The sequence below is a fragment of the Canis lupus genome, chromosome 3 (genome assembly GCF_048164855.1).
Source record: "Canis lupus baileyi chromosome 3, mCanLup2.hap1, whole genome shotgun sequence".
In the NCBI taxonomy this organism is placed as follows: Eukaryota; Metazoa; Chordata; class Mammalia; order Carnivora; family Canidae; genus Canis; species Canis lupus.
This window is the reverse complement of record NC_132840.1, coordinates 65757791-65783026: the sequence shown is the minus strand read 5'-3', so window position 1 is coordinate 65783026 and position 25236 is coordinate 65757791. Positions and strand designations below refer to the sequence as shown.

Here is a 25236-nt window from a genome sequence, read left to right as displayed (position 1 = left end):
ACTATAAAAGGCATTTAAGGTACAGTACTGGTCATTTGGGAATTTACAAAATTAAGGACACGAGACACCCTCATGTAAAAAGGCTTCTATTATCTTAATGCACACTAATTCAGAATCCATTTGAAATATAGACAGAAGTCATCAACTGCAGGCTTCACATTATAGACACAGAAAAGTCATTAGCAAGGCCACTGCTGAGATAAACCTAGGCAGAGCCATGCCCCAACCACCTAAGAGAAGTGACACAAAAGTAGGATGTACACCGAGCCATTTCATCTTCTTCCTTCGCTTTGTGCCCTTCCAGATACTTTCCTCTTTACTCAAAGGACCCCTAGAAATCATGTGTTCAGACCCTTCCTTGTTAAGTTGTCCCAAAGGATGCTGACTTTTCACCAGAAAAACTCTCCACGATGCCTTTCCAAAAACAGACCTCCCATCCAATGGGGGTGGGACGTGTGGTAGCAAGATGTCCCTCGCTCTCTGTGACATTAGTGGCTAGCTTCTTCTGAGCTGCTGACAACTCATGGATTTGTCAATCCCCCCTCTAATCCACACAGTTTCCACCGAGTTTATCTCACATTTAGGCATGTCCAAACCACACTCCACTTTAGCCATTCAACTTGAGCCTTGGGGGTTTCCATCATCCTGGTCTGCATACTAGGACCCCATCTGGTTTGTGATTTTCACTTTCCTTGTATTTCCAGAGACAGAATACACCCACAAGGACCCTGAGATCAGAGGGGCTTCACCTGGCTATAGGGAAAGGACTTACTGCATCTTCCAATGCAGGGCATCCCGAAACCCATGCTGATGTCTCGTCTCTTTTTCCATGAACTCATTTCGTGAGGAAGATTCTTGGGTTTAACTGTTGGTCCCCCCACTTACTAAATGCGTTCCTTTGAGCATGTTGTTAACCAGTCTGCGCCTCAGTTTCTCATCTACAAAATGAAAGCAACAACAACGAGCTCTACCTCCTTGGGGTGTATGGACCGTTAGTTACACACTCCACAATGCAGGTAAAAGCTGGTGCTCAATGCTCAGGAAATAGTAAGTCAATGCTCTTTTTTACTGACAGCAGCAGGAACTAGTGTGCAATCCTCTACTGTTGGAAAGAAGGAGGAAAGGGACTGTCAAGGACTGGCCTTCCTCCTTTCCTTTACTAACTCAAACCCTTCCTCTCTGCTCTTTCCCTCCTGTTACTTCTCCTCCACCAGGCCTCCCCCTGCCAGGACCCCCACAGTGCTGGCTTCCTAAGCTGGTCCCCCTAGAGTATTCCCACATAGCATTCTCATGTGCTTGCTCTCCACACCAGCCCCAAGACCCCCAGCTGGCAGAGGCTGGCGATGCTTCTGACCCAACAACGATTAGCATCAGCTGGGCAGAGAGAAGGTGCTTTTGAAGTTCTCGTGATCGACTGTGCCACTGCTTCTTAAATTGTACACAGAGACTTTAATACACGACGTCAGTAGCTGTGTCTGGGACAGAAATTGTCTCAGATCAATTAGTGCTGTTTCCAAAGGCAGAATCGAGAGAAACTAAACAAACAAATGGTCAGCTGCTGGGGGCAAGTCCCTCAAAGAACAGGAGAAGGGGCACAAAAGGCTCACCTGACTTTGCTGCTATTGGATCTTAGGACTGAGGAGTAAAAGAAAGAGATTTCCTACAGGTCATCTATTCACTTAATGAATATTTCCTGGGCATCTAGCCTACGTCAGACCCTGTGCTCGGTGCTGGAAATACAGCAATCCCAACAAAGCCGCTCTGCTGGTGGCAAGTTACAATCCAGAGGAGAGACGAATATTAAACCAGAAATCATACACGAATTCATCAACAGAGAGGACAAGTCTAGCTGGATCCCGTGAAAGTGGAATAAGAACAATAAGGCTGAACAACAAAGTGACTTCCCCAAGTTAGGCACAGGTGGATGAATTAGGACAGCCCACAGTTAGAAGCATAGTCTCAGGAGAAGAACATGACCCAGCTTCAGGTGTTGGCTCTGCTCCTTAAGAGATGCTCATTTCAGGGGTTCAGAACATGCCTCCCCACAACATGCCACTTTGCCATATTGATTATTTTGAGCTGAAGGCAGGTCTTAGGAAGGAGGTGCAGGAAGGGCTCTGTGAATTAACCCCTTTCCATCTCAACGCAGCCCCTAAACTTCCTGGGAGAAAGGTGCCCTGCCCATACCAGGAAGAGGACTTCCTTATCACCAGAGGCCAGGAGCCAACGCCGGAATGGATCTGTACAGACAAATCTAATAAATAATTCATCTTCTGTTAGTTCCCCCCATATATTTTCCAGCTACCGGCCCCTCTGTTTTGTCACATCCCCACAATTTATTGTCCTCTGTGTAAAAAGATTATAAACTGTTGAGGCTAACTGCTTCTTCGGGCCTTTATCTTCCTTTTGAAGAATCCCGTATATGTGTGGAAATATTACATAAATTTGTATGTTTTCTCCTGTTATTTTGTCTTCTATCAGTTTAATTCTCAAGCCAGCAGAGAACCTAAGACGGTACAAGGGGGTTTCCCCCCTTACGCCTCTTCTGGCGCACCTGTGTGGGTAGGATGGGAACAGCAGCCCCCTCCATCTGGATTTAGTAAGCATTTGATGAGGTAATATATGTAGCGCACTTAACACTCAATAAATGTTAGTGGTTGTCTTATTTTATTTTTATTGACATATCAGGACTTTTGTCCAGATTTCTTGCCAGCAAATCCTGTCCTTTTATCTCTGTACCTTACTGCCTCGATATCATTTCATCTTTCCTTACTGACCAAAAAAAGTTTCCTGGAAAGTAGGTCAGATTTGTGCCCTTGCTAGTGTAGCTTTTAAATGGAGAAGGGGGCATGGAAAGCTTTCTAGCAGCTCCAAGTGCCTGCAGAGGCTTCCAAACAAAATGACAAAATATTTCCCTGAGGGTTTATTTAATTTTGTCCCCAGGCTTGTTCACAATTCTGACCATCTGGTCCTGGAGGCTTCTCTATTTTTAATTATTTCTACTTTGAGCGTTTCACTTTTTTAACCTATTCTAGGATTAGTCGCCCCCTTTCAACCACCCCCACTCTCCTCACCAACCCCTGATTTATTTTCCTTGAGCAGATTCCTCAGAGCAAATTTACTGTAGCCTCTAAGTCTGATAAACTCAGACCTGAAAGATAGAGACATCTCAAGCCACTCACAGAGATCATAACACAACTGATTTTGCACTTGATACTGGCATGTATTGTTCAACAAGACCATTTCAAGGGTCCATGTGGCAATTACGAATAGCATTTCAGGGAAGAAAGTTTTCCCTACCTATACAGGAAGCCATCCTCCAAAAATCAAAACAAAACCTTGTCAGTGCTGGTCAGATAGTTCTAGAGAGAAACTCATTGTGAGCTGTCCACTCAGGATCCCTCTGGATCATCTGTTGACTTAGCTAACAGATACCATATGATCCGAGGATGCATCAGAAGACTGCCATCTCCCGAACAGTCCCTCTGCCAGCTAGGGCTGTCAGAATTGTCCCCACCCCCACCAGTATCATTTTTGCAGGCTGGAGCATTATCTCTAGAAAGTCTATGTCCTAAAGAAAGAATAACAAGTCAACAGCCTCTATCAAACCAGGTCAGCTTTTTCTGGCTCATCCACTCACCTATTTAGAAGTAGGGCTCCAAACAACTAGTACACAGGACCAAAATGATTTAATGAGGGAGAGATGGAAAGAAAGGAGAGCCTTCTCCTGGGACATTCCAGCCTCCTGAGCTCACCTCCACTAACTCATCTCATTGCACTAACAGTGTGTCTACTCAGCTGGCCCAGTGCTCCATGAAGTCTCTGTACCCACAGATGGGGTTTTAACAAACATTCAAATAACTGATAGAAGGAAAACAGGTTTTCAGATATCAGAGGATGCTGTGAAACAAGGCAAGGAAGGAACCACATGGAGACTGGAAATCTTGAGGATGAAGGTTAAAATGGAATACAAAAGGTCACCTATAAACAAAATATTAAAGGATCAATGTATGTGTGACATCACCTCTGTCTTCACAAGACATCCTTTCATAAAACAGTTTCTTTTTTCTTTCTTTCTTTCTGAATATTTTAAAAGAACTTTAGGTCTTTTTTTAATGGATATCCTAATGGCGAGATTGGCAATAAGCAGAACAGATCTACTATTCCCATTTTGCCAATAGTGAAACTAAGGATCTGAGCAGTAATGAAACTTGCTCAAGGTGGTAAATGTATTGAAAAGAATCTAGGTCTTCTGCCCTCTCAGATGATGCTCATTGCCTTACTGTGTTCTTTTTTAAGGCGGCAGGGCGGGGAAGCGGGGCACCAGACAGTGGAAAGTGCATAGAATAGAGCCAGAGACCTACACTCAAGTGTTGCCTCTACCAATTTATGATATTGGACAAACCATTTCATTTTACAAAATGAAACAGCTTATTGTTTTTCTCCCTATTTATATAAGATTTACATTTCTAGGACATAATTTTAAAGCTCGCATTGCAAAACACATAGTAAAGCTTAATAAAATGGGATTTTAAAAAAAATACAAAGATGAGCCTTTAGAAAAGTAAGAGAAATCTGCAGGAGCCAAGAACAAAAAACAAAAACAAAAGCAAAAAAAACCACACACACAAAAAAAAAGATGAAACTAAAACCCAAAGAAACCAGTTTGTGAGCTCATGTGACCACAGTCACTTATGTCAGCGATGATGGGCCATGGGGCAGCATGCCATGCTCAGGAACCAAGAATCTTGACATTGAATGTCCAAATGAATATGGTGGATTCGTGGATGCATCCCTGGGCTCCAGGAAGGTGGAGAGTTAGGTCCTGGAGTGAACAGAGAGGAGGTCAAGGTGAAGAAGGTCACCACGAGGGGAAAATGGGCAGAGAGGAAGATGAAGAGATTTGGGTGAAGATAAAAAAGATAGAAAGCAAAATGCAGCCTGAGAGGGGCAGGAATGATGATGGAAGTTGAGCTAGAAAATAGAAAAGAAAGGAAGCACCAGACCAGGAAGACCACATGAAGTTTGTGTGTTACTATGTGTGCTCTAAATAGGAAATTTAAAATTCCCTGCCCACATACTGCATTGATGATTGGATGCAAAGCACCTTCATGGTCAGAAATGCTTCAAACTGGAAAAAAAAAAAAAAAAAAAACAGCTAGTAATATTCTTGGTTGGATTAGAATGGAAAACTCCTTTGGGGAAACAATCCGAGGAAGCTATATAAGATCCCCTCAGATAAGGCCCAGGTAAGATGAGCCCACAGAGCTAGCAATCAGACAAGAAAACAATCTAGCATGAGTGAGCCAGCAAGCTCAGAAGCAACAGGAATAAGATTTCCCAAAACACCAGATGCTCTCAGATAATCCTTAAAAGAAGAATATTTAAAATAAAGAAGAGATCAAAACCATAATGGGGGGTGGGGGGGAAGAGGATGCTTTATTTTTAAATGCCCACACACATAAAATATAGGAAAAAATAAAGAAGAAAGTAAAATTAACCTGAATTCTTACCACCCAGACATCTCATTTGTACCCACAGGATTTTAATTTACAGAGATGACTAGCGATGACATAGAGAGGTCACTATTGTAAGAAGAGCTCATTACTCACATTTCCCGGGGTGGGGATGCCAAGCCAAGTGGCCCCCAAGGAAGCATCAGATTTGGTCAGGAGCTAGAAGTAGGAGTGAGGGGAAAGCCTGCTGAGCTAATATTAGGATGTCTGTGGGAAAGGCAAGGCAGGGCAGAGCAAACATTTTAGGATTGACCAGTGTGAATAATGTCCTTGGCTCTAGGCTTTCGGAGCTATCTCTAGCTGTCGGTACCTGGCCCTGGGTTGATCTGGGACAGGGGAAATACTGATTTGGCATGCGTCAGTTTTGTAAGTGTGTGTGGGAAGGTAGTTTGCGTCCAAATGAGACATGTGCTTCTAGCTTGTTTATTATCTTTAGGAATTAGCTAGCCCTCCTGGGAAAGACAGTCTCTCCCTCGGGATGTAAGGCCCCTCAAGACATCAAAACATCTTAAGATGTAGAACATGAAAAAAATGATTAACATACCAAAGGATTTTTTTAACATATAATTTGATATATCCTTCCAGATACATGAAAGCATATGCATAAGCATGTGAGAACCTACACTTACTCCACAAGCACACAGACATAAAGGTTTTTTAACCAAAAAAAAAAAAAAAAAAAAATCACATTATACAATCTATTTTGTAAATTGCCTCCTTGACTTAATATGTCATGAAAGTATTTCCATGCCAGTATTATCAAACTAGTCAAATTAATTTTTTAAAAAGATTTATTTATTTATTTTAGAGAGGGAATGCATGTGTGCACGAGAGTGTGTGCGCATGCCTGCGTGGAGTGGGGGAGGGGCAGGGGTCGAGAATCTCAAGCAGACTCCTCACTGAGGGCAGAGCTCAATTCAGGGCTCGATCTCAGAACCCTGAGATTATGACCTGAACCAAAATCAAGTCAGAAACCTAGCCACCCAGGCACCCCTCAAATTTAATTTCTGAATGATATTCTAATATATAGATATTTACACATTAACCAATACATACATCAATTAACTAATCTTTTATTGGTGGATATCTAACTTACTCCTATTTTCTTTAACATCAATAATGTTTTAATAATCACCCTATAAATACTTTGTGCTTTTATTTTCTTAAAATAAATGTCTATGTAGAATAGCTAGATCAAAAGATTTATAAATTCTCAAAGATTTCTATATATTGACAAATGGCCCTTCAAAAAGTTGTATTAATTTCCGCTTATACTAAAAGCATACAAGCAGTTCCCATTTTCCTACATCTTTGTCAACAGCTAACGTTCTTTTCTCTAATTTTTGCTCATATATATATTGAAAATGGTATGTTCAATTTGGTGCATTTTTATTGCTAATAAAACTGAAAGCATTTGAATATGTTTATTAATTATTTTAATGCTTCTTTTGTGAATCTCTTTTTCATATCAACTTCGGCAAGGAATTTAATCTCTCTGAGGTTCAATTATCACAGCTGTAAAATATCATTAATAGATCCCACATCTTAAGGCTGAAGTACAAATCAAGTAGACTAATGTCAATGAAAATACTTTAAAGCCAAAATAACAGAGAGGATTCACGTATTCATTGAACAAATATTTAATGATCACCTATTAAGTACTGAACTGTGGACTACATTAGAAGGATACAAAATATAGTCATGGCCCCTCTTCCAGATATATTGGTGGTTCTGATATGATTTTGGCATCTATAGTGGGTACGTAGAAATTTTCGAATGATGAAGGGATACCTAAAAAGGAGAAAGCTATCTTGTCAACTTCTCTGCAATGTTTCTGGGGTTATACCTTGTCAAGAACCTATTGCCACAGTGCCCAGTAGCTCTAGATCCTGAATTTGGGAGAAATGAAATCATCAGTGAAATGCCTTTGCTAAGTGCCATCAGCAAAAATGCTGTGTGTCTTTCCTTCCCCTTGTTTTAATTATAGAAGGCTGTTAAAAACAATGATATATTTCAGAAACACTTCTTGTTGCTGGTCAGGCAGTAGATATATCAGAGAGAGCCCCTATCTCCTGGGAAATTATTATGCTAAAACAACAAAACAACAGCAATAACCCGGTAGCCTGAAGGCGCTGTACTCAGGAAAGTCAAAAGAGCTCATGGAGGCTCAGTTCAATAAAGGAGATTCCAAACACAGCAGTCAGAATGGGGCCAGGCCTCGGGGGTTAGGTCACGGTCCTCTCACTGTTTTCTGGTTCTTGGCTTATCTTTGTTACACAGTTGTGAGTGCCTAGGCCTCTCTCCTGTGTGGCTGTGTATTATTCCACCATAGGTTTTAAAAGACTATTTGGAAGAAATGCAAATAGCCATTACTTTAATCTCCTAGTAAATGGATATGTTCTCTTGCAATAGGAACAAGGCTGGCATTTTCACAGCTTCAGATTGGATTAAATTTTCTAAATAATAACTCCTCCTTACTCCTTTCTCTTTTGTGCTTTCGAGGATAAACTCAGAAGTTGAAGTAATGGATCAGAAGCAGCAGTGACTAGTGTAAATTAGTCTCCATTTTGTGATATATTCTTTCTCCTGCGGGAATGAAAACACCTTTGCAACCTCCGAGTAGCAATTCACGACCATTCCTCTGCCAAATGGACCTTTAAAAAAGTGTGCTTGCTCCCCAAGGGGACCTGCTCCGTTTTTATTTATCACCGTAGTCTGCCTGGGACCATCCAGCAGAATGTGCACACCAGCAGAAGGGCACCCCTGGTGTTACAGAAAGCGTTTATTGGGGGGCCAGGAGACTTGAGTTCAAGTCTTGGCTCTGCCACATACTAGCTGTGTGACCTCAGGAAACTCACTTTGAATTTCGGTTTTAAGATCTGTTCTGTGAGCCTTCGGGTATTTCATCTGTGAAAGAGAATTTGGGAACTTAAAAGATTTCTAAAGCCCCCTCAGTATCTAAGAACTCTCTATCCTCTGCTCGGAAGGCATTTGGAGGCTCTATAAGGCTTAGCTTTTTCTATCATGGACAAAACATACAGACATTCAGTACCTGTTTCTGGAGCTCCTCCTGTGTGCCAGATACCATGCTCTATGCTGGAAAAGCCAGGAGGAAGGAAACAAAGCCCCTTCTCTGAAACAAGTCACAACTTAGATCAGGAGATAGGTCCAGAAGAAATTTCACTCCAAGACCTGAGAGCTGTGGAGAGACCCATTTCATTTAACAGAGAATCAGAGTGTTGCAGAACGTCCAACTCACACACCCAAAAAAGATGGGGGAATCCGATTATTGAAGGTTCAGAGAAGATGGTGTTGAAACTGAACTAGTCTTTATGTACAGAAGGTACTGCATTTGAGATGATAAATAAAGGATAAAATTTAACCACCACTTACCATCCTCCCTGTCACATCTGTGAAGTAACAATACACATGGAGATAGGTTGAAATTTTAAAAATAAAAGGAAGGAAGGAGGGCTGAAAACCCATCACACAAGTGGGTAAGGATAGGAAAGCTACTCTGTGTATCTTTTAAAATAGATCAGACTGACTTCATATATGAAAGGGTTCTGATATGATTTGTCAATATGATTCTTGTAAGAAATATTTTGTGAACATGGGCCAGGTTCTGTGAGGAAAACAGAGCTGAGCCTGACAAGAGGCAGAGGACTGCACCAGGTAACAGCTTCTCGTCTGCCCCCCCAAGCACTATGATACTTTCTAGAAAGGGCTGAATTAATACAAGACTGATGGATCCTCTCCTCAAATTCAATAAGTATATATAAAATATAGGGAGTGGCCCAAGCTGATCCCAACACAAGTGCAAACATGGATAATAATTACTAGAAGATGAAAATGAGTCCACTCAGCTTGCCATAGGGGTACCACCAATGAAGCTCAACTCAGATCAGTTATGGGGCTTCACTCTTAATTGTACTGCTTACCTCATCTTGCTCAGAGAACTACCAGCTAGTTTTTTTTTTTTTTTTTTTTTTTTTTTAAAGTCTCCTTTATCTCCCTCCGTTCCCACTTGGCAATACAGGAAGGACACAAATCTGGATCATTAGGGTGCTCCAACCTCTGTCTCTCCTCCTGGTTCCTAATCAGCTCAAATAGGAAGGCCCTCTTACCACTGGTAAGGCTTCAATCCTGTGTTACTCAGGGGCACACGCTGCTTTGCTTCACTTTCTCTATGCTTCCCCAATATATCTTCTCCCAACACTTTGATCCAGTTTCTCAAAATATAGTCATTGACCACTTAGTACATGGGGGTCTATGTGGGGCTTTTACTTCACAGATCTTTCCCCGTAGAGCGAGGTAAAAAATACAAGCAGAAGCAGGAGTGTACAACTTAAAAAAAAAAAAAGTTGATGTTGTTTGCCTATTTCTATGGTATAAACACTCACATCACACAATGGCCTGGTTCAGTCAATCAATGTGAGGTCACCGAAAGTAGAGTCAGAAAGAGATCAATGCAATGAGCCCTTACTGACCACCATCAGCATGCTCCAAAACACTACTGACCAAAAAACATGTGCTTTACAAACTCTTATGCACCAAGGTAGACAAGCGAGAAAATTGTAAGTAGTAATATTTACCAAACGCTTACTATATACATGAGCAAGGTGCTAATTATGCTATATACATCATCTCATTTAATTTTTAGCACTTTGAAGTAAGTTCCACTGAAAAAGCATAATTAGGTAACTTGCTCAAATCCAATAGCTACTAAATAGTGAGGCTGAAATGCACTCATGTGAGTCTGTTGCTCACTTCTACACTCTATTTTTAGCTTCCACCTTCTAGTGTCTCTCTTAGAAAACATGCTAGTTTGAGAGCATCAAAAGGGGTACTGAAGAGACTTGGGATCAGAGAATCAAAGAAATTCTTTAAAAGGCAGTCATAGCTGAAACCTTGAAAATTAATGAGTTCTGTGGCAGAGACTCCCATGTCTGTTTCCTATAGGGTACATGAATAGACTGAACTTCCCATTTCCCTTGTGATTAGGACTAGTTTCATAAATCCTTTAGGCCTTGTTCAGAGATTCTTCATTCTCTACCTTTCCTTTGCACCACCAAATGGGGGCATCTCCAAGGACCTAGAGGGCAGAGAAGCCATGGAGACAGAAGGAGCGTAGGTTCCCAGAAGGCCATGAAGAAGGCTTACCAACGAGGAATGCCATCACTGGGCTGTGAAGCAAATGAGGAATATACTTTCACTGTGTCCAATCTCTTGAGGATTTTGAATTTATATTCTTAGAGCAGCTGTCAATACCTTGCCTACTGCAAGGAGTAGACCAGACAAGAAAGGCAGAGTAGGAACGGAACAGGGTTCTAAGCAGAAGAAACAGAGTGACCCAGAAGTTAGAATCATGTTCAAGGAACTGATACAGAGTCCATTGTAAGATGGACAAAGAAGTGAGATATAAGGGTTGAAAGGTAAACAGAACTGTAACATTCAAGTCTTAAAATCATTTTAGAGACTTCAATTTTATTTGAAGAGTATGAGAGAGCCATCAAAGGGGTTCACAAAGTGGAATACCAGGATCAAACATGTGCATTAGGGAGCTCCCTCGGGCTGCAATAGGAGGGTGAATTACAAAGGGCCAAGGCAGCACCCAGGGAAGCAGGTGAACAGACTGGTGCAGTAACCCAGGGAGAGCATGATGGTAGCCTGGGCTCAGACAACGGCAGTGGAGTTGGAGAAAAGTCAGTAGATGGAAGAGTTACTTAAGCCTTCAGGACCTAACACCACAGACCCCAGTTTCACTACAGGGATATAAGCCACAGCAGGATCACCCTTATGTCTCGCCATCACTTCTGCCATGACAGACTATTTCCAGAGATAGAAGCAACAGCATGAACTAGCACCAGACATAACGCAGATTCTATACCCCTCAGGATTTTCTTAGTTGTGAATAATAAAAACTAAAAACTAACTCTAGCTAATTTATTTTTCTTTTTTAAGATTTTTTTAATTGATGAGAGACACAGAGGTAGAGACATAGGCAGAAGGAGAAGCAGACTCTCCACAGGGAGCCCAACATGGGACTCAATCCCAGGACCCTGGGATCATGACCCGTGCCAAAGGCAGACGCTCAACCACTGAGCCACCCAGGCACCCCAACTCTAGTTTGTTAAAGGACACTGGGTCCTTCACAGAACATACTAGAGGGCCAGAGAAGCAGAAGCAGAATAAAAGGCTCTGTAGCCAGGAATAACAGCAAGATGGCTCCACAAGTCAGTGTCATTGGAAACCTCACTGCCCCCACTGCTGGCCTGAGGCTCCATGGCTGCACATCCACCAAGGCAAGGCTGGGGACAGACTCTGCTGCTTTGGGAAAGTCAGTGTAACTGTTGTCCTAGCCACAGTCATTATCCCTCAGGTGCCTTTTTCTTTGTAGCACTAGCTTCTAGCTCCAAGTTTGAGAAGGATACCCTGCTTGCAAATACCAATGCCACACACCAAAACCCTGGCTACAACAGAAAGTAGGATTTTTGTTTTTTGTTTTTTTTGTTTTTTTTTTGTCTATCCTGACAGGCAATGGCCTATATAAGGCAGTAAATTCCTCAAATGTAGAAGTGTGTTGGAAGATGCCAGATGGTCAAAAAGAATGAGAAAAGTTCACCTGGTGAATTGATTGTCCAGGAACAGTTACATCTGAAGTCTTTTTTTTTTTTTTTTTTTCACATCTGAAGTCTTAATTGGTCTACATAAAAGCAAAGAATTAATGCAGCCAGAAACCCAGAATGGCCAAACATGAACTGAATTTACCTCAAAACAATCAGGAAACTAAGAAGGGATAACCAACATGAAGACACAAATCCACTCACAGTCTTCAAAATACAGGCTCTGCCTTTCAATGCATCCTTCAAACTATTTTTAAAGTAAATCAGTAGAGAATCTAACAGGATTAACTACCAAAAGCCATTCTACGGAGACTCTTTACACAAAGCAAACAAGTACCCCTTAAACCCTTATTGATTATATTGGTTTACTCCAAGTAGGATCCAAGCATTCAATAAACAAAGCAGATAGAAAGTGATAGTGGTTATTAATGATGCAAGGAATATCTGGTGAAGGATAATGTGTCTGTGGTTGAAACCTATGACCTGGTTCTATAAGAAGTCATATGAGGCCCCTCTCTGGCAAAGTGCAAAGAGTCACACAGAGAACAATCCTATTGTAACTGTGTAGCCATGAATTGACTCCCAATTTACTGAACTATTCAACATCTAAGTCATGTAACACTTTAGGGCCCCTTTCATATACCAGTTCCTGGGCCAGTAAAACACTAATGGGAAGAGAGGCAATTAACATAGTCCCTGCCCTTAAGGAACCCCACCCCCTCTACTGGGCAAGTCTTTATATAGAGACAATTATAGTACATGGACTAAGGACCCTATAGAGATCAAAAAAGTATTCTGGATCCAGAAGGAGAAAGTATTAACTCTGGAGTGAACAGAGTTGGCTAGAGGGAGATGGTGGCATCTGAGCAGGGTTGGGAAAATGAGACTGTGTAGAATAGACAAAAAAGCCACTCTAGTGCAAAAGTGCAAAGCTGCAGAAATACAGGTCATGGCTGGGAATGACTTCAAGAGGGCTGTATCTATAGCACTGGGTACTTGGCAGAGAGGGGTGGGTAGACTCTGCATCTGGAAGGGTAGGCAGGGACCAGATGGTTGAGGACCAACTGTAGGGTGACATTCAAACCGGGGCACATTTGAGGGGAGTGCTGTGATGCTGGGAACACAGGTATAAAATGTCCCAGCCTCTGGGCAAACTGAGATGCATGGCCTTCAGTACCACTCCATGGATATTTTTCTCTTAACCAGGGGAAACATCTGATATTTTTGAACATAGCAGCACTGTGGGTCATGGCTGTAAGTGAGATTGGCCACTGAGCAGCAGTGTAGCACACAGCCTGGAGGGAAGCTGTGGGAGGTCACTGTGATGATTTAGTTGAAAAATGAGACCCTGCTGGGCAGCAGCAATGGGGACAGGATTAGAGAAGGAGACCCAGAGGAGGTGCTGCACAGGGATGCATTTGTAACCAGTTGGCTGAGTATGCTCACATATATAGTCAAGGACAGGCTAGGACACACACATTTTCAGAGTAGGGTCTAAGAAAGAGATGACTTCCACAGTCTGAACCCTCTAATGATGGGCTTTTAATCTACTCATGGGGGAGTCTATTATTAGCCACTTGCCTCTAAAACATAAGCCAAAGTGTCAGATCTAACAGTACAAAGCTCTCCATATTGTACAAATCAGGAGCCAGCCAGCAAGATTTCCTGCCCAAAAGTATCTTCCTCACCTGCCAGTGATCAATACCTGAAATGCCTCACTTATGATTAATTCCTTTGGATCTTGGAGATTGCTTTTGGCTTCAGCTGTTCTCAACTATAATTCAAGTCCCTTGGAAGGGAAGATTCCTTAAGTTCTTATTAGCCCTATTCAACTTATACCTCTCTCCCCAGGACCTCTCTTACCATCCTTAGTTTCTTGCTTGGTATCCATACAGATGACCCTATTCTTCTGTGTTCTCCCTTCCTGGTTTCTAATCTTCCTGAGGGCAGAGACCATGTCTTACTCATCTTCTGGGTCTCAGCAACTAACACTGTGCCTTGCATGATGCACAGTAAATGTTAAATGCCAGTTTTACCACTTGAGATCTATAAAATCTTAGACAAGCTCACTTAGTGAGTTCCCCTATCTCTAACCATCTATGGAATAAAAGCATTATAATCTAACTCCCAAGCTGTTGAGAGACCTGCATTGGAACATACTGGAACATAATCTATAAATCTTGTGCAAATATGAGTCAGTATTCACTTGCAACTAGCATCATTCCTGGCAACTAAGTGTGTGTTGATGTAAGAACAAGTGCACAGCTCTTTCATGAACCAGCTGTGGGAGAAGGGCCTGAAGTTTGGTAGGGGGCCACCAAGGGGTGGGAGCCAGGATGAAGAAACATGCTGGAATCACAGGGTGGGCTATTTATCTTCCTTTGATGCTGAGGCAAAGGGGAAATGTCACACTGCCCTGCCTTCAGAGCTATCCTCAAAGAGGGGACACTGAGACTTTGGAGCTATTAGACCCCAGCTTCCCAGATCATCTCTGCCTCCCTGGACTGCCTTGTCTGCAACTTTTCCTTGTCGGGGTTTACTATTCATGTGTCAGCTGCATGGCCCAATTGCGGTGTTATTTTCATTTGCTGGGTTTTAGTTGTTTATCCAGGTTTCTTCATCTGCCTCTCTTTGAATTTGTTATCTAAATATATATCTGCTGAGCTTGAATTATTTTTACTTCTTTTCCTTCTAGCTCCCTGGCCAATTTTGAAAGCTGCCTCTCTAAACAGTCAATTTACAAGTGGGTGATTTAGAACATCTTTAAGCAAAGCTCAGTCTCATTATTTTTATAAACCCCCTCCTTCCTTTCCGCTCTCCTCCTCAAGAAACACCAACTCTATAAAAATCATGCACAGTGTAAGGGGCCCTGTAAGTTAGACATAATGAAGCAAACCATGGAAAATGTGGTTGATAGAACTATTCACAGGAGCAGATGGTAGGTCGGAAGAAAAGAATGCTGGCACCAGGGATGTCTCTTGAGACAGGCAGTGCCCACCTCTGAAAAAAAGGAAAATGGAATAGAACAGTGACTTAAAAGCAGTGGCCTTTGGAAGAACATTAGAAATTTAGGGACAGTGAAGCCTTGGGAGACAAAATGTCAATAGAGCGAAGATGCTTCAGTCATCACACTGTCTACACTGCATGACCCCTGAGAGGAGAGACAGTGCTGTTCCTCGGTGTCAGCACCCTTCTTTGAGACTATCTATAAGCTGCAAGGATGGCCACACTGAAGCTTAAGTTAGTACTCAGGACATCTGTTAGCATTTATCTGGGTCAGGGATACTTAAGAATTTAACAAGTTAGAAGGAAAATTGTCTAGCTTAATTTGGGATGTTTCCCACTTTTTCCTGTTAGAGAATCACCTGTAACCCACTTTTGCTATGTGTGCCCAAATCCTGGATGAAGGGTCTCTGGCAATCTATTTAAGTTTAAGAATTAGCTTCTTTAGGGACATAAAAATAGTTTTTTTGTTTTGTTTTGTTTTAAATCTGATTGTCCAGAAATCCACAAAAACTCCATTTGGTATTGCACTGGGGAAACTAGACTACAGTGAAATATAATATTTCCAGAAGAAAACATTTGAATCTAAAATAAGGAATCAGGAAGAATGAAACAGCGAAGTGAGGAGAAAAATCTATCTCTGAAAGAGCCACCCACTCGGTGAGCACTGAATAGGCCCCGGATGTGGATCTAGGGCTGATAACTTGCAAGCTATGCAGATCTGCACGACAGCACAAGCCTGTCTCCACAGCAGTGAGGTTCACCCAGCTTTTCAACTTGAGTTTGACCTGGAAGGGGGTTTGTCTAAGCGGGTGAAAAACTGCCCGAAACATGCACAGATATTAACCAATCAAAGAAATTCACTTCCAGAAGTCAAAGAGCAAAATTTAAAATCCTAGCTTAGTTCTTTTATAATAATGAGGTTGGGAGGAGGAAGAGGAGGGGAAGGGGGAGTCCTAGCACTAAATCCCAGCTCTGTGACACTCTGCAGGTTCCTAAACCTCCCTGAACTCCAGTTTATCTTTAACACAAAGGAAAGTGAGACCCTTGCTGCAGAACACCGGCAGGATGGAGTGTGAGGTGGTATTTGTAAAGCACTAGCACACAGAAAAAGGGCAATGGGGGATGATGATGGTAATGGGGGATGATGATTGGTGACAGCAACAACACGGATGGAGGGGAACAGGGAAGGAGAAGGTGGAGGAGGAAGGGGAAAGAAAATAGATCTAACTCTTCAGAAAGAGGGGGAGTAGCAATCTCTATAAAAGTAAGTCAAAGTTATCTAAAGAGAAAAGTCAAGGTAGAAAGACAGAATTCAGTGTAAACAGAGGCTTCTTTTTAATTCAATTTTCTTCTAGTTAACCAAAAAAAGATTTTTAAATGCCCAAGTTAGATGAATACGCTACACGTTGAAAGATATGCTTCTCACTCCTGAGAATGCTCCAAAACATAGAATTCTTTACTTTTTTCTAATTGCAAGTTGCTCTATTTTATGAATACATAAATGCCTTGGTCCAATTCAGTTCCAAAGCAGGTAAAAAAAGTCACACTATGTGTCAGGCATTGTACTAAGCTTTAGACCTCCAAAAGTCTAAAGAAAAACCAGGAGTCTATAATTTGGATGGGGGAAAATCAGACTGCCAGACCACTGAAAAGGATGCCATGTGGTGATGCCACAAAACTACTACCAGAAAAATGCAAATGGAGCACAGATAAGGTAGTATTTAACTGTCTGGTGGATATTGGACTCTTCTCTAGGAAAGTAACATTTGCATGGGTCTGGAATATGTACTGATGGGAGTGGGCAAAGTAGGGAGGGGCAAACACACCAGGAGGAGGGAACAGAAAGATCAAGATTGAAAAGTGGATGCTGATCAGGTCTGTATTTTAGAATGATAACCCTGGAGGTAGTGTAGAGTGGAACTGCTGGGGGTTCCAGAAGGCAGCCAACAAATAGCACTTGCAATCTTTCCAGTGAGAGACAAATGAGCCAAACTATCAGTGGTAGAAGATTCCGTATAAATCCAAACAAAAATGGTAAAAAGTATATCACCCAAAGAATGGCAGGACTCCCCAAATTACTGGCCATTTGATCATCAAATCTATGAGCTAAATTTGAGACCATGCTTTTCCTGCCCGCCCCCCAAGATAGAGAGATAGAGAGATAGATGATAGATTATAGATGATAGATGATGATGATGATAGATAGATAGATAGATAGATAGATAGATAGATAGATAGATTTGAGAAATAGAGACAGAGAAAGAGACAGAGCACAAGCAGGAGAGGCAGAGGGAGAGAGAATCTCAAGCTGACTCCACAGTAAGCCTGACGCAGGAGTGGATCTCACAACCCTAAGATCATGACCTGATCCAAAACCAAGAGTCAGATACTTAACAGACTGTGCCATCCAGGCACCCTGAGACCAAGCTTTTTTAAAATACTTTTCTCCATCTCTGCATCTGTGTTGGGGGTGCCCCATTCAACACCCTATTATTATAGGTACCCAGTGCCCATGTGCAGTTTTATGGGTGTTTTGAAAATCTATACACAGCATACACATATGCTTTAGACTTTCCTACTCTTAAATTCTTGAACAAGTCTTGAAAAACTTGAACAACTTCTCTACCTAGGGACCCATACTCTTAGCCTTCTAAGGAAAATTGGCTGGTTCAAGTATTTCCATACTGAAATGTTCATGGGCATTTGTGGTATTTTAGTAGTTGCCTTCTGGAAACATGCATTGGCCTGAAAAATGACTCCAGGGTTGGAATTTTCAGCGTGTTGATATGTCACAGTCAGGGCAAGAGAAGGGAAAATGAATAATTTGAAGCAGAGAGCCACATTAGCACCCCTCAGATAATCACACTTCCCAGCGCTTTCCTGATTCACAGCTATGTGTAAGCAGCTGCTGTAGGAAAAAGAAAATCTATCATTGATTCTAAACACACAAAAAAAGGGATATAAAGGGTAAAGATTATTTTTTTGTCTATTTAAATGTATGTTCACAAGTCCCATATGGGGAAGGGAAGACTGAGTGTGCTTGATGTGTTGCATGATTTACAAATGTGTTTTATTTTTTTCCCTGCTGTGACGACTAAGGTGTTACTATAGCCTCCTGAGTTTGGGGTGGGGGTACTGGGTGAAACCATGATTGTAAATGTACTGTTCACAAAAAGTCTGGCAATTTCATAAGTGCAGAGTCATTGTGATGCCAAAGCCAATGCTGCAAAGTGGAGTGGCAGATCCAAGAAGCATAGTAAAGGCTCATCTCTTCACTCAGAACTCCTGCAAATATACACTGAGCTCCCACAATGTCCAAGACAACAAGAGGAACCAAAATGCAAAATTTTTAGATCTCTCTCTCAATTTCAAATCTATTAAAGAGCCCAGGAAATACAGGGATAAAATAAAAATTCACAAAGTGGGCATCTCAATATAGTGGGAAGAATGCTAGGGCAGTAATAAAGAAAACTGGATTCAAGTTTGATATTTATTTGCTGTGTGACCTCTTGGACAACTCATTAAGTCTCTTTTCTCATCTATAAGACAGTTCAAATATGTCAAGGATGGAAAATAGATTTCAAGTGAAGTGCCAACTCTAACCAATCAATAGTGACTTCCTAGAGCACTGTGATGATATGGCTTCTAAAATACACCTGGGTTCAGTGGGAAAAGTGCCATTTTTGATTAGCAAAGCAATGACTACCATGAGTTTGAAAAGGGAGACTGTCAGAGAGGCAGAGCCATATATATGCCATCCCTTGACTAGATCATCATAAGTTCAAAGGGGCTGGTTCACTTTCAATCTGCTCACACAAACTTACTGAATACTTTCAATATGGTTGATGCTATGCTATGGACTGAGATGCCATTAAACCTATGACACAGACTTTGCAATCAATGAGCTCATAATATATTATAAATGCAGACCCATGTCCATCTATAATGTGGTGTGATTAGTGCAATATTATATGGGTAAATACAAAGGATTACATGAACTTAAAATAGGGAGCATGCTGTTCAGGGGAATAATATTGACCGACAAGGAGACTGACCTTGAAGGATGATAAAGAGATTCTAAGTGGAGAGTCTCATGTTTGAATGCTTATCATATTCAGAAAACAACACAGATTCCAGGGTAGGTAGACTATCAGGTGTTTGGTCAAGAGTAGTAAGAAATAAAGCAGGTAAGTTCAATTGGGGCCGGTTTGGTGTGTGCTTTGTAGAACAGAATAACAAGTTTGCATTTTTCTTGCAGGCAATAAGAATTTATCAAAGATTGTTAAAGTCAGAGAGTTACATATCTGAATTTGTGTTTTAGAATAATCCCTCCAGTGCCAGAGAGAAGGTAGGTGGGGTCAAAGTTCTACAACAGAAGCAAGGGTCCACTCAGAATTCTGCAAAAACCTCCATGAGAGAGGGGCCAGATTAAAGCCAGGGGATGCAACAGGTCTCTGTGGGAAAGACAAAGGCAAGATTAGTAGCACAGTGAATGCATGAGAACTTCAGAAATATGAGAGGCCACAGAAGCCAAGAGTGATCAGGGAACCCACTCCTGGGTGGCTCAGCAGTTGAACATTTGCCTTTGGCTCAGGGTATGATCCTGGTCCAGGGATTGAGTCCCTCATTGGGCTCCCTGCAAGAAGCCGGCTTCTCCCTCTGTCTGTGTCTCTGCCTCTCTCTCTCTCTCTCACTCTCTCTTTCTCTCTCTGTGCCTCTCATGAATAAATAAATAAAATCTTTTAAAAAAGAAAAAAGAAAAACTTCCTTTAAAAAAAAAAGAAGAAGGTAAAGTTGAAGTTAGAAAGAGCTGATTGATTAGTGCCCCCTAAGTCACAAAGATGGCTAGCAGTGAGCTGTGGTCAGAATTCAAGCCACATGGTCCTTAACTTTACCTAATTTCTGTTAACTTCATGTTAGTGTGCAAGGTTGAGCAACATTTCCCAGTGTACACCACAGAATACCAGATCTACCAGATGCTAGTTTAAGAGAATAAAGGTCTTCATAAGCAAAGACATTTGGAGACATTCTTTAAAAATGTTAAATGAATTTGTTTCTAGAGGACCTTCCTCTAACATGCCAATGTACTTATGACCCCTAAGAGAGGAATACAAAACTGGAATGTCTCCCAAACTCAATTAACTACAGGATACAGTTGTCAGGGGCTGCCTCATGGGGTGAATGTCACACAGAACAGATTCCGGTAGCACAGCACCAATTGCCTGAAAACACTTATGGATGTTTTTTCTTTTAAAGAAGTTCTTCCAATTTGAGAGGACATCACTCACTTTATTCTTATCATCAATCTCCTGCAAAGAAATCATTTTTCTTCGGAGTCTTAGAAGTAAAGAGATCAGATTTCATAGGGTAAGAAACCACGTGCAGAGAGGAAATTCAAGTACAACAGCCCACAGAAATCAGTGAACAGAAGGAACGAGTTGCTAGGGAGGTGACTGAGACAAAGCACACAACCAATGTGGTCGACAACACCTACAGAATTGCTATTTCTAGAGAGGTTTGAGGCTGGAGGAAAAGTGCTAAAAGGAACAGGAAGCCAAGTGTAGGATGAACCAAAAACACTAAGTAGGACCTTTCCTGTTCCTGAAATTCCTTTATAGGCTTTCAAAATTGGATTTGCCTATTATCATCAGTTACTTCCAAATGTTAACATCTCTGGTCTGTCCATTCAAATGGTCTATTTGGGAGAAGACCGCCAGACAGTTACATATCCAGCTTCTCAGTGATACTGAGCTCAGTATGTCCAAAGCCAAAGCCAGCGCACAGGGAACTTTGAGAGGATTAGAAATAGGCATTCCCTCAGGCTCCCTGAGTAACAGTGCCTTTGGAGAAATTGGAAATCCTTTATTCAAGCAAAAAAATCCCTGTGCAAAAGCATGTGGCTTTGGGGCAGAGCACCGACTGAGTGATAGCTCCCACTCCCCTTCACAGCCAGTCACCCCTGTGCAGGTACCACCTGAATAATCATGCTCTGTCTGTCTCCCTCTTCCCATGTGCTGTCCATGGTAAATCCTTTGAAAAGAGATGCTCTTCCTCTTTCTTCTAGTTCAAGAGGCCCTAATCAGAATAGTGTCATCTGGAAACCGCAAATCTGAGACTTGCAAAAGGTACTGAACTAAGACACATACCATTTCTTTCAGTGCCATCTTGGCCATTGGCTGGGTAAACTCAATTTGGGCAAACTGTTTCACCTTGTGGGATTTTATAGATTGTGAAAATGGCCATAATTCCTGTGTGCCTCCCATCAAGTCATGAAATGTTTCTCCACCTCCTGCACATGGGCCAGCCTTGTGACTTGTCTTGATCGATAGAATGCTTTGGAAACAATGTCAAGCCAGTTCAGAATCTAAGGCTCAAGAGGTCTTGCACACTTTTCAAATACTTCCACTCAGTGTCTTAGAACCCTGCCCAGCCCCCCTGTGAACAAGCCCAGGCTAGCCTGCCAGGCAAGGAAACACAATGTGGAATAGAGCTGAGTGGTCTCCGCTAAGGCTCTCCAAAGCCAGCCAGGCCCCAGCTGTCATGGTGGCTGACCACAGACCCACAAATAAACCCAGCCCAGAAAAGTTGGATCCAGCCTAGATAACCAACCAGCAGATCCTTAGCTAAATAAATGATTATTATGTTACGCTACTAAGTTTTGAGTGGCTTGTTACATGACTATAGAAAATTAATACACGGGGATATGGCTTCTTTATTTGCAAATTGAGGCTAATCCCTAAGATTCGTTCTAGTTAGAAGATTCTATGAAAACAATAGGTTGTTCAATCCAGTGATCACTGTGCTATCTCTTCTTTTTGTTGTTAGAATTTGCAAGAGGGGTGGGGGCAAGATTACCAGCAGAAGCCTCTTACAAGGCTCCTCTCAAGAGTTTCTTTCTCCATATTCCACTTTTCAAATGAAAAAAAAAAAAAAAAAAAGCTGGATTCAGCTAAAGAGAGGCTATATTTGAAAGGATGATTGCAAGAGGGAAGGAAGGGATTCTTAAAACAGAGAGACTATAGTAACAGAAGGTTCTCACCATGAGATTCTGCAAGGGTCTCAAAAGCCAAGCAGAAAAAAAGGCTATTGTTTTATAAAGAGGAGTGTACAAGGCTAGAGAGAATTGGATGTGGGTAACTGGGATGAAGGGCTGGATCGCTAATCAGGGAGTATTTTCCCTGCAGTCAATGTTCAGGGCAATAAGGAGGAGCCTCTAAGCTGGCTCAGGCTGACAGTGGATAAGAGTTCAAGGGCCTGGGGAAGGAGAAAAGCTTAACTAAGTTCAGTCAAATCGAGGTCCCTAGTTTTCTTTTCTTTTTTGAAGTAAATTCTGGCAAGATGGAGATTTCCTTTATGTACCTATCAGGATGTATTAATACTGATGCCTCAGTATTAGTAATAGCTACTACTATTTACTGAGCACCTACTATGTTGCAGGCACTGTGATGCATACATTTTGTTTTCTTTCATTGTCACAAAAGCGCAGGAAGGTAATTACTATTACGCCCATTTTATAGCTGAGTCAGCTTGATGACTATGGGGTTAAATTATTTGGCCAACACCAGTAATTATTCACACTTGAATCCAGATGTATTTAGGCTAAAAGATGCTCTTCCTACTACATAGTCCGGCAGTAGGTACAAACTACTCCACTAATCATTTATTACCAAAGAATGGTAATTTGGAGGATCTGTGTCTGACCTTGTCATAGGTAATCAAGAGGAGCATATGTGAGTCTTATCTAAGTCCTATAAAGAAGAGAAGCTCTCTGCAAAAACTCTTTCCCTAGTCACAAGCAAATGGGGAGAATCTCTTACCCAACACCACTTTCTAAGAGCATGAAGCTCAGTTAAAATCAACATTTTTAAAAAAGATTTTATTTATTTATTCATGAATGACACAAACAGAAAGGCAGAGACATAGGCAGAGGGAGAAGCAGGCTCCATGCAGGGAGCCCGATGTGGGACTTGATCCCAGGACTCTGGGATCATGACCTGAGCCAAAGGCAGATGCTCAACCTCTTAGCCATCCAGGCATTCCAAAAGTCAACATTTTCATGTTCATCTCACCCTGGTCTATTTAATCAGGCCATTCCTGCATTTGTAGATAATCTCACAAACTTGGGAAAATAAGACCTCCCCCCTTTCTTCACTTGTTCATGTATCATTAAATGCCCATTCTTTGGTGTATCCTCCCTTTTGAAGTCTCCCATCTGTGAATCTTTGGTTATGTGAAGCCCTAGTTATTAAATGTATATATAAGACCGCTGGAGGTGTAGGTAGAGACAGAAATAGGCATGCAGGATGTATAGCACAGAAGCCTAATCACTGCTCAGTAGAATTCCCAGTCATGTTTTCTGGTTCACCCAGCAGCTTATTCTCAATTCATCACCTTTAGCTCTCTGATTTTCCATAGGTAAATGGAAACCCAACAGTTTTAGGTTTCAGTTTTTAGGCAATTAGATAATTATTTCTCAGTCCTGGCATAATAACAAGAATCCTTAAGAGGAAAGGTCTGCAACAATATAACTGCTGGTCATGTTTGCTCAGCTCTGCAATTCAGAGAAGTGTCTAGGGCAGTAAGACCTCATTGCCTCTTACCTGCACACTTAGCCTTCTCCATTCCAGTCCACACTTGGATACATGACTGATGTACTCAAAGATAATCACTCCAGTTATGTCACGTTCTTCAAAGACCTTGAACATGTTCCCTATGCCATGATGTCTAAAGTCACACACATAGGGATCAAGACCTCTCTCTAAGTGCCAATCCAATATTTCAATCTTATCTCTCATTAACCTCTTATACCTATACCTCAGATTCCCAAATCATACTTTATAACTGTCATCCATTTTTATACAGTCTTGAGAAAATGAAATATATATATATATATATATATATATATATATATATATATATATATAGTGGTGTCTTTTTAAAAATCGATTACAAAAAAAATGAATTACCTTCTTTGTGGACCAATGTCAAGAGTGTATCTGGAAGAGGTAGATCACCCTCAATTAAAATTGTCCAGGGGAGAGACATAGTTCAAGCCAGATAAAACAAATGCCGTGTCTATCCTCAAAGATCCTTTAGTCTACAACATAAAATACTAAACCAAATGAACACATCACAAATACTGTGCTAGATCAACACTTGACTAAACAGATGATGAGTTTTTAGTATTGCATGGTGTACAAGTACAATTTAAGGGTATTTTTAGGGAGATAAGGAGGGAAAATGACAGAGTTTCATAGCCACTGGTCAACAAATGCACTAGGGAGTCATTGACTGTAAGTAGAGCCAGCAGCCTTCCAAAGGAGATAAACACAATTCTTTGTAATGGCTGGTTTTTGTTCAGATTGATGTATAAAAGAGTCTCTGGATACTTAGACTTCAGCCTGGACACAAGTAAAAGCTCTGAAATAACTGCTAAATAGAAATCCATAGATTGGTATGTCTGGAACAGATAGGAAAATCTTCAATCTGAATACATGGCTTGTATTAATTCCACGGTTTAAAAAGTCTGATGGAAGTAGAGAATGTGAGTGTGGAAAAGAATATGTGTTCATGTGATTACTTTTTGTAAGACTTCCTCCAACCTTCTAATAAGACCATTCTCAAAAATGAATGTTTATAATGGTGGAAGGAATATTGTAAGATGGCATTATAGAACCTCAAATATGTATGCAAGACAGTAGTTGAATGGGCATATCTGGAACTTGGCCCCACCTTTTAGGGCACATGACAAAAATTTGTATTGCAGCATTTTTTACCAAGAGTGAAACTTGGTACACTGACACCAGCAACTTCAGAATATCTGTCCTTGGCCCAAAACTTCCCTGCGAAAAAGTAAGAGTCAAAGAAAATCAGTCACCCAAGTATTAAATGCTGGCTTTGTGCTCATCTCAATGCTCAAGCTTCTGAAAGAGGAAAAAAGGAGAAAGAAAATGAGAAAACAATATTTCCCACCCTCAGTGCACATACATTATCTTCAGAAGGACAAAAGTAACACAGAGGGAATAAGTCAAACTGAAGTAAATACTTAATGGGACGACATTTGTCAAGAGAACACATGCAATGAGGAC

At 41.4% G+C, this 25236-nt stretch overlaps 1 pseudogene; it reads right to left on the bottom strand.

Moving 5' to 3' along the window:
• The window catches only part of LOC140625926 (52 kDa repressor of the inhibitor of the protein kinase pseudogene), a 61838-nt pseudogene extending 37985 nt beyond the window's left edge, over positions 1-23853 (bottom strand).
• Between the last annotated feature and the right edge of the window lie 1383 nt (positions 23854-25236).